Genomic DNA, 8,940 nt, shown 5'->3' with positions numbered 1-8,940 from the left:
CAGAACTCCCCATTCTTTTCTGAAAAGGATTCAGACATTCCTCATTTACAATTAACACTATCCCGTACACTTTCTCTTCTGTGAGGGCAGCGAAGGTATGGCTGTCTCCGTCGGACACAAGAGTGGTGTACCGCAGGCCATGCTTGGATATGGACCGCCCGAAGAGGGTCAAGCCTGCCTCCACCTCTATGCTTCCCGATTTTGCGTCTGTGTTTTTCCGGCAAATGTGGTGCTTATGCGAGCTTTCATATGCTGCATCTCCAGGTTGGGGCCCTGTTTGGCATCCAAGGGAGTGGTTCGAAAGAACTACAGCATCCATGATGAGACCTGTATGGAAGTCAATTACAGATCTCACTCCGATGTGTGATGTGTGACCTCGCTTATGCCATGTACCATCGTACACCACGGTGATGTCCTTGCAAAAGATGGGGCCCATTTCTTTAAATGCAGTGATCTCTGCTGTGGCAGAATCAGCATAAACGTTCTCCAAAGCGGTGGCCTCTGGCTTCCTTAACGTCTCTTTCAAGTGCTTTTGGAACTTCTTGCGGTGCAGATCTCAGTAAGAGACGTAATGGCAGCCCAAAATTATTCAGAGCTGTTTGCCCTTTCCCTATTTGCTTTATAGACACTATGGCGCGGACATTTACATCCAAGGCCTGCGTGTCCTTTTTGCTGGGTGATGTCCACAATTTCTCGACGGTGCCACAAGAGGAGCGCACGACTTCAAGTTTTGTTGCACGTCCAAGCTTGATGCTTTCCCGGACAGTCAGCACGTTTCAAACATTTTGCACACTGTGCGGCTGAGCACGAAGTTAAGGATGTTCATTTGAACGAGCGAAAAATGTTCGCCCTCGCTTGTCACGTCAGGTGCAAGAGCCGGCTGCATCAGTTGAAATTTCTTCTGCGTCGCCGGCGTAGACTCGAGTTCAGCGCGAACGGCGTCACGAGTTTCGCACTCGCATCGATTTCTTCCTTCGTTAGGAAACGCGTCCGCAGATGAAGCGACGGTCTACTCACGCTCGATGGCACCGATCCAGATGAAGTGCTGGGTCCAGCGATCTCAGAAACACTCGGTGCATTTGCGGCTCCAGCCGCACTCGATGTGTCGGATTCTCGACTGGCCACAGCAGACAGCACAGTTCCGCCGTTGCAAGCGTCTACGCAGTCGGCACCCGCAGCAGAATAGCGGAATTTCGGTGATCGTACAAGCCGCATAGCGCGCCTCCGCGCACCGGACATCCGCACTGTCTTCGGCTTCGTTGCCAGCATCGCCCGCAACAACAAAGACCAAGGGCACAGAACTAGTGCAAAAAGAAAAAAAAAGAGAGAAAATGATAGAAAAGATAGCACAAGGCGAAGAGCGGCTCGTAAGCAGACTTCTGTCGAGGCAGACGGAGCAAAGAACGACAACGACGCGAGCGCGCTGGACGCGCCATCGAAGGGAGCCACCGCCCCCGCTGCTGCGCAGCAGCCAATTGCGGGTACTCTTTCTCCCGCGAGATATGAATGCGCTGCTCCAGCCAATCAGCATTCCACATCGCATCGCGGGAAAACGCCAATAGCGTCTCAACCGTGCCGCCGACGCCATTTTGCAAGGCGGCAAACGAGAGAAAGAATTCACGGCCAAAAGAACACCAAGATGGCGCGGGACGAGCGCATGATCCGGGAATGGCGCGCGCGTGAAGTTTGGTTTGATTTCGGGATTTGCGCCTGTTTTGGACGCCGCGCCGGTCTCAAACATAGCAAATTTTGTTGCACTTTGAGGTTGAATTAGGTGCTGATAATTACAGAATAGGTAGTTTATCAGACAAACAACCCAAAGAAGTGGTTTTTCAAAAATCAGCCTTCTGGCGATTTTTCGGTTGTCAAGGGCCACGTCCCCCCTTTGACAAGGTCCTGATAGGGGGCTTGACAACGAAAGGAAGAACATACATGTGAGAAAGATTATGGTTGGAAACAATAGTTTCTATTGCAATGAGCACATATGTTTCTTATAATTTATGGTTCTATTACCGAAGCGTGGTGGCTGAGTAAAATTGTACGGGATTTCCGTATGCGAACATCTATTAGTGTGGGAGTTGAAGCTGCGCATAAGTAACGATCAAAGCCTTAATAAGTTTCATGCCGATTGCCAAATGCGCTTTCTCTAATCTAACATGCAGCAAATTATTTATAACCATTCTTAAACAATGAAATTGCAAGAACTCAAACATTGGTAAACAAAATAGGCCGTATTTTGTTCCGCGACCAAACAGTGAAATAATACAAATGAAATACATCAATTAATATTCCTACGAAATCAACATACATCGATCTAAAGAAGCAAGTACTTCATGCACACGTAGCAGCAGTAAACAATCATTACATACCAACGTTGCTTGTTGGGCGAGTTGGAACGAGTCAGTCATAACGTAGTTCAGCGCCAAAAACAGGCAACAGACGAGTAAGAGTACATGCGCTGTGTCCTTGTCCTCTTACTCGTCTGTTGCCTGTTTTTGGCGCTGAACTACGTTATGACTGAATCATTACATATCATGACCTTTGTGAGCGTAATTCCGTTATGAGCTCACAATACAGGCGTTTTTCAGGCGCCTTAGGTATCCCTATCTATGTAAACAAATCTTGGTAAACAGCGGAGCCGCCAAGGAAACGCCACCACTTGGCGAACGCAGACAAAGATCTATATCATCTTTATTATTCATCTTTTGTCTTCTTTCAGCTTTTTTTCTTTATTTTTATACATCTTTTTCTTGCTTGAATCTTTCTTTCTTTTTTATCTATTTATATATTGCTCTATCTGCAGCTTTTCCTTCTCCGAACACTCACATCGCTCCTCCTCACCATCACTTCTCTTTCCGCTTTTTGCTCTTCTCTATTGTACACAATTATGTTACGATTTAACCTCTCTCCTCCCCATTTCCCTCCTACTCACCCTAACATCAGTTCTCCTCACTTTCAGTTCCCTTTCCCATCAACTTGCTGAATTACACAATACAAGGCCGTGCCATACTTTACCCTCTCTCCTCCTCCATTCCCCTCCTCATTTCCCTCCTACTCACCCTAGCATCAGTTCTCACTTTCACTTCTCTTCCCCATCCTCTTGCTAAACTATACAATACAAGGCTACGTCATACTTTGCCCTCTCTCCTCCTTCATTCTCCTCCTCATTCCCCCCTACTCAACCTAACATCAGTTCTCCTCACTTCACTTCTCTTTCCCACCATCTTGCTAAACTATACAATACAAGGCTATGTCATACTTTACCCTCTCTCCTCCTCCATTCCCCTCCTCATTTCCCTCCTACTCACCCTAGCATCAGTTCTCACTTTCACTTCTCTTTCCCACCATCTTGCTAAACTATACAATACAAGGCTATGTCATACTTTACCCTCTCTCCTCCTCCATTCCCCTCCTCATTTCCCTCCTACTCACCCTAGCATCAGTTCTCACTTTCACTTCTCTTCCCCATCCTCTTGCTAAACTATACAATACAAGGCTATGTCATACTTTACCCTCTCTCCTCCTCCATTCCCCTCCTCATTTCCCTCCTACTCACCCAAACATCAGTTCTCCTCACTTTCACTTCTCTTTCCCATCCTCTTGCTAAACTATACAATACAAGGCTATGTCATACTTTACCCTCTCTCCTCCTCCATTCCCCTCCTCATTTCCCTCCTACTCACCCTAGCATCAGTTCTCACTTTCACTTCTCTTCCCCATCCTCTTGCTAAACTATACAATACAAGGCTATGTCATACTTTACCCTCTCTCCTCCTCCATTCCCCTCCTCATTTCCCTCCTACTCACCCAAACATCAGTTCTCCTCACTTTCACTTGACTTTCCCACCATCTTGCTAAACTATACAATACAAGGCTATGTCATACTTTACCCTCTCTCCTCCTCCATTCCCCTCCTCATTTCCCTCCTACTCACCCTAGCATCAGTTCTCTCTTTCACTTCTCTTCCTCATCCTCTTGCTAAACTATACAATACAAGGCTATGTCATACTTTACCCTCTCTCCTCCTCCATTCCCCTCCTCATTTCCCTCCTACTCACCCAAACATCAGTTCTCCTCACTTTCACTTCTCATTCCCATCCTCTTGCTAAACTATACAATACAAGGCTATGTCATACTTTACCCTCTGTCCTCCTCCATTTTCCTCCTGCTCACCCTAATATCAATTCTTCTCACTTTCACTTCTCTTTCCAATCCCCTTGCTGAACTATACAATACAAGGCTATGCCATACTTTACCCTCTCTCCTCCTCCATTTTTTTCTGCTCACGCTTTTCCATCTTCTCGATGAGGTCTCATATACAAGGCTATGCCAACGTTTACCCCCCTCGTATAATTCCTCCTGACTTGCAGATAATTCCTAGTTACCCTCACTTCCCTTTCCCACCAGCTTGGTACACGACATTGCGAATAGCTGTGCTCTGCTAGGTGCTGCTTGGCACTCACCCAGTCTGTGGCGTATATGCTATACTATACAAGGGTATTTAATGCTTCGTTCTCTCCTGCTTTCCTTCCTCCTCGCCTTTACGTAACTCGTATATTTCTCACTTACATTTATCACCCTCTCACTATACTATACGGTGCATGCCTATACTATGCTAGGCGCTGATTGACTCATAGATGCTTTCAGAGGCGCACATTCGCCGAGTTTTCTGTCTGCGACACCGGCCTTGCTCCGAGCTTAAACAGTTCCGCTGTCAAAAGAAGCACTTGCTGAAGGCCTTCACTATTTGAGGAAAGTACGTATTTGTTTACGAAAACAACAATTTTTGGGGGGAGTGGGGGTGTTCCCAGCCTAGCCCCCCCCTCCTTTCCGACTACGGGATTGATCACGGGCTTACCAGGCACGTCGGCTACACTGACGAATAATGGGTATCCTGTAGTCCAACGTGGATTCGGTACTCATCACGTATGGCCGTTTTATCGAAATCAACTGCACGCTACGGTGCGGTCTTGTGCGCATCCTAAAAGCGAATTTTGCCGTATTCCACTAGATTCAGCAATGGTTAACCATAGTTTGGCGAGTCATAGGAGTTAATACGTAATCTTCATTACCGCGTTACAAACGCCGATAGCGAACACTGCAACGATTGTTGACGTTGGTGTGATATGACGCCCTTATATGGTCTTTTTGGTAAGCAGTTTGAAGCGCTTGCGTAGCTCTGTGGACAAGTACTCTACTGCCACGCAGAATGTCTGGGTTCGATTTGGGCTGTAACCGTGATTTTGAATCTTTGCATCCCTCTGATATTTCTTTCCCTGAAAGCTTTGCCGACACCTGCACCGCATTTATTGCGACGCAAGCTTTACAACGCGATCGCGTAAAGATTTCGGAAGTCTGTTATTTCCATTGCTGAGTGGCTACAAACTGTGATTCACCTGTGGCTCATACCCACATTCTAGGGGCCGTGGTATACGGGCGTCTGCCACACGTGACTGGAGGAAAAATTTTCATGACGTCCGCGATAAGTATCTCACTTTATTCATGAAAAGACCTGTTCATCGTGTTCGACATACGTTGATTCCCTTCCATGGAAATCGTGGTATGTGCAAAATTAAGGAGACGACCATGAGAGCGCCTAGGCGTAGGCGGCTTGATAGATAGATAGATAGATAGATAGATAGATAGATAGATAGATAGATAGATAGATAGATAGATAGATAGATAGATAGATAGATAGATAGATAGATAGATAGATAGATAGATAGATAGATAGATAGATAGATAGGTAGGTAGATAGATAGATAGATAGATAGATAGATAGACAGGTAGGTAGGTAGGTAGGTAGGAAGGTAGGTAGGTAGGAAGGTAGGTAGATAGATAGATAGATAGATAGATAGATAGATAGATAGATAGATAGATAGATAGATAGATAGATAGATAGATAGATAGATAGATAGATAGATAGATAGATAGATAGATAGATAGAAGCAAAAGGTAGAGTTGGGCTAGTTGGTTTGCGCAAAACAGCGCAAAAGACGTAGGCAAAAGCTACGTTCCACGAAAGGTCGCAATAATACGATTTCATTGCGTAAAGACATGCTCTTGTGCGTCACCTAGGACACTGTAAATGGGGATTAAGCGTCACTTTCAAAAAACTCGGAAAACCTAAATCTATAAAAGTTCTGCAGATCCCACGTACCGTGGGAAACGGAGTTATGCGAAGCATGCGCGGGATGGTGACTGTGGCGTAATTTTTCACAGTGAGGAAAACATTAAGGAATGACGCTAGAGAAATGTTGAAGTGATAGACGCACCCTCATATGTTGAAGAGTTGCATGTTATAACCAGTTGTTTACAGCTGCGTAACAATGCCAACAACAACATGGGTGTTACCAACACCAGCCGCGGTAAGATATGTAGTGCTTATATTCTTCAATACTGGATAGCGCGAATCCGAACAAGAGCAAGAAAGAGCACAAATGGGCAGCACAGGCGTTACTCGCAACTAAGCTTCATCCAGGAAAGTTTCCCTAGATATATACACAGCCGAGCGGTACGCGCAGGCGCACTGCACGTAGGTTACAGTCACAGTTGCAGTTGTTACAGTTATTGTGCTTATACTTGTTCGTTATGACAGAGAACGCACGCACGCACGAATCCATGTGCATATGTGCAAGGGGTTCTTGACAGTTCTTGAACAAGCTCATCATCACCGTCATCAGTAAGCCCCAGTATCTGGACCGGACTGGTTATTCGGATCCGTTCATGATCGCGGCTACGAGGGGTCTAAGTGCAGTGAAGTGCGAGGCATATAATAGAGCTGGTGGAAATCCTTGATGCCTATTACGATAAAGTGATCTGTGATGCCTCCTGTCCTGGACGTGGTAGCGAGGTCTTTTGATGCCCTGTCCACATCCAAGCCGTCTTTCACGCACTATAAGGACCAGGCGTTGTTGGGTCTTGATAAATCAATGTTGAAGTCACCAGTAATGATGAGAGGCCTGGTTCTCTCGGCTGATCTGTTGTAGGGAGCATTGACGGCGGTTGTTGCTTAATCCATGTGGTCCACGTTTCGGACCACGTGGACGAGTGTATGGTAGTTGAGTGTATTCCAAGGGTGGTCTGTCTTCAACTTCCTCATTTTCCTTGCGTCCGCCGCATTGGTGTAGTGGTTGCGGTGCTCGGCTGCTGACGCGAAGGTCGCGGGTCGATCCCGGCCACAGCGGTCGAATTTCAATGGAGGCAAAGTGCTAGGTGCCCGTCTACTGTGCGATCTCGGTACACGTTAAATGGCCCCTCACCAGGCCACATAGCGAATTTTAGTTAGACGCTGGAAGTTGTTGTGTGCCCAATGAAGTGCAGTATGCCGCAAGAAATATCCAAGTCGGTTCATTACGAGCTGAGAAAAGCAGTAATTTGTAGCGGCGCGAAACCATGTTGCGAGGAGGCGAGCTGCAAACACTTGCCACTCGCCCCGTGCAGCCTTCGCAAGCCAAATCCCTTCCCTGCCCTCTTCACTTGACACATACGCATGAACACGTCATGCGCATGCATGGTCACGTGCGCATGACATGCCCGAGCCAGCCCGACCACGCGAGCGGCGTTGCACGGCCACTACCTATGTAGCGGCCATGGGCGTTTTGTCGGCGTTCTCTGTGGTGTACTGCCTGTTTCTGCGGGACGGGCATGACAGTTGCGACATTTGTACGGGCACGAGAGTAGCGGTATCATGAGCCAGTGCCGCAATAACGTTTACTTGGACGCGGTACAATAAATGAGCATAATGAGCTCTCGACCGCGCCAGAACATTACTTTCGTTTCCAAGGCGGGCGTCTGCTCGATGCGCTAACCGCGGGGACACGAACGCATGGGAAATGGAGGCACATTAGCCGCGCATCTCGCTGCAATTCACGAAAAAAAAATGAAAAAGCCGCACACATTCTCTTTGTGTGTCTCATTATTTCTCTCAAGTTTTATTAGTCCATTCAAGCAACAAATTACACAAACTACACATGCCGTGTCAAAAAATTATCGCAGTGTCACGTGCTACTGTTGGCGACGTCAGAGCACAGTCGTCTACGTAGAGGAGCGACGTCACAGCACTACCATCTACGTAGGGCCATTTTCTCATGTACGTGATCCCCTCATTCTCTGGGCGCGCGCTCGCGAGAGGAAGGGCAAGCAGCGTTAACCTTGAAATTTCACCCATTTCCGCGGCGCGTAGCGTTGCAAATGTTGGCAGACGTGATCGTGAACGCCCAGTGCATGCATTGCGCTCGTTAGCTCAAAATTGTCAAACCTGGTACAAATATCTCTCTTGTGTGCGCTGCGTTCCGTCTCAAAAAGCTACATGTGGAAAATGAAGGAGAATTTTATATATCTCAGGCAGAAAATACGGTCGCAATTTTCGGACTACATTAATTAGCAGTAGGATACGCGCATTGTGGCTATGTAGCCTTCACTTCATTGCCAAGAAAAGTTGTCCGCGAGCTTGTACAATGTCTACTGTTAATTGGCACATATAGCACAGCTTGATGTGGACCGTCGCACTCACGTTGACGCCTAGTGGCACACCTCCGTACCGACGACAAACGCCCATGATCATGATTTAACCTTTGCGGTAGCCAAAGTTCTTAACATATACGTGGACTCCGCATGTGGTGACCCCCGCGCAAAGATGGCATCAACAAGCACATAATAAACACTAATGCACGATATGTACTCCTTCAAAGCGTCGTGAAATGCGAAGAGAAACGCTACGCGCGTCGTGTCTTCCCATAGCCTGGCCGTTACTTCTCACAGGGCGAGCAGGGAACGCAGTGTGACAGCCAGGCGAGCGTCGGAGAGCTATTTGTCGATATGGATGGATGCTATAAGCGAGGCTTGCGATAAAACCGCCACCACACGGTGTGTTAAAGCGCTGAATAAATTAAACTTGTATTGTAAGCGCGCCGAATGGGACGGTCGTTGCAACGGCGC

Source organism: Rhipicephalus sanguineus, chromosome 10, assembly GCF_013339695.2.
Source record: "Rhipicephalus sanguineus isolate Rsan-2018 chromosome 10, BIME_Rsan_1.4, whole genome shotgun sequence".
NCBI lineage: Eukaryota > Metazoa > Arthropoda > Arachnida > Ixodida > Ixodidae > Rhipicephalus > Rhipicephalus sanguineus.
Note: the sequence above shows the minus strand (reverse complement) of the source record.